Here is a 1,232-nt window from a genome sequence, read left to right as displayed (position 1 = left end):
CACCTTCCTAGAGGAGCTAAAAGACATCCTCCTGGACCGCCAACAACACCATCCTGGGCCCGCACATCAAATTTATGTGATCATTTGGGACAATGTACGCTTCCACAAAACAAACCAAATCAGAGAGTGGTTCACCACCAACAGTAACCACTTTTTAAACGTCTGTCTGCCACCCTACTCCCCTTTCCTGAACCCTATAGAGGAGTTCTTCTCATCATGGAGATGGAAGGTTTATGACAGACAACTATACACTAGAGAGAACCTCCTAAGGGCAATGGAGCTGGCCTGTGTTGACATCCCAGTGGAGGCCTTCCAAGGATGGATTCGCCATTCCAGGGCGTTTTTCCCGCGGTGCCTGGCAAGAGACAATATAGCCTGCGATGTGGATGAGGTGATGTGGCCCGATGCAGCTCAGCGACATGATGCCGCACAGTGATTGTGGTGTGTGTGTGTGGTGTGAATAAAGTAAATAAAAAAACTTCACACCCTGATCATGTTTTCAAGAGTACTGTTGTGTGCAATAGATTCTGTTTTTGCATTGAGTTGTGTTACAGTAGTGTACATGCAGAATTTACTATAGATTTATACTCTTCATATGAAACTCTCAAATCTAAATGCCTAATCCTCTGCAGAGATCTAAGAACATCCATTACTGTAAAGTTTCAAAAATATGCATTGGCAGTTATGAAACAAAGAACCTTCTCACAAATTGAGCATTGTGTTTTCAATTGTTTTGCTGTAGTGTGTAATGATGTGTATAGTGTTTACATTTTTGAAAGCTTCGAGCTGCTCTTTTGGTGTGAAAGTTTGAGTTTTGAAGTGAGAAGGTGTGGTTGTGTTTATGTAGCTTTAGAAAAGGGTGTTGTGTTTAGACATTGGGGAACATGGAGGAAACGTTTGTGAAATGTGTTTTAGCATTTGAGAAAAACTGTAATATCATCTTTTGGAGTGACTTTAGATCACACTGAATTCCAGGCGACCTCTGTGAGGTTTAGATACAAAACTGTCTTTTTACATATTTAACCCCAAAATGTTCTTTTAAACATCACAGGGGCATCGACTAACCCTTCCCAAAACTTGTTTATTAGTGTTGAAAAACATCTTTTGACTTAAACTAATCTAGTAGCAGTGACTGGCTCAGTGAGTTGGGGTTATCCTGCCCTGAGAATGTAAGGGATGAGACAACATGCAAATCCAGTGCTGTCTCTGTGTTGTGCTGTGACTGTGACACA

The sequence above is a fragment of the Monopterus albus genome, unplaced genomic scaffold (assembly GCF_001952655.1).
Source record: "Monopterus albus unplaced genomic scaffold, M_albus_1.0 scaffold39.1, whole genome shotgun sequence".
NCBI lineage: Eukaryota > Metazoa > Chordata > Actinopteri > Synbranchiformes > Synbranchidae > Monopterus > Monopterus albus.
The sequence above is the reverse complement of the archived record's forward strand: the minus strand, read 5'-3'. Positions refer to the sequence as shown.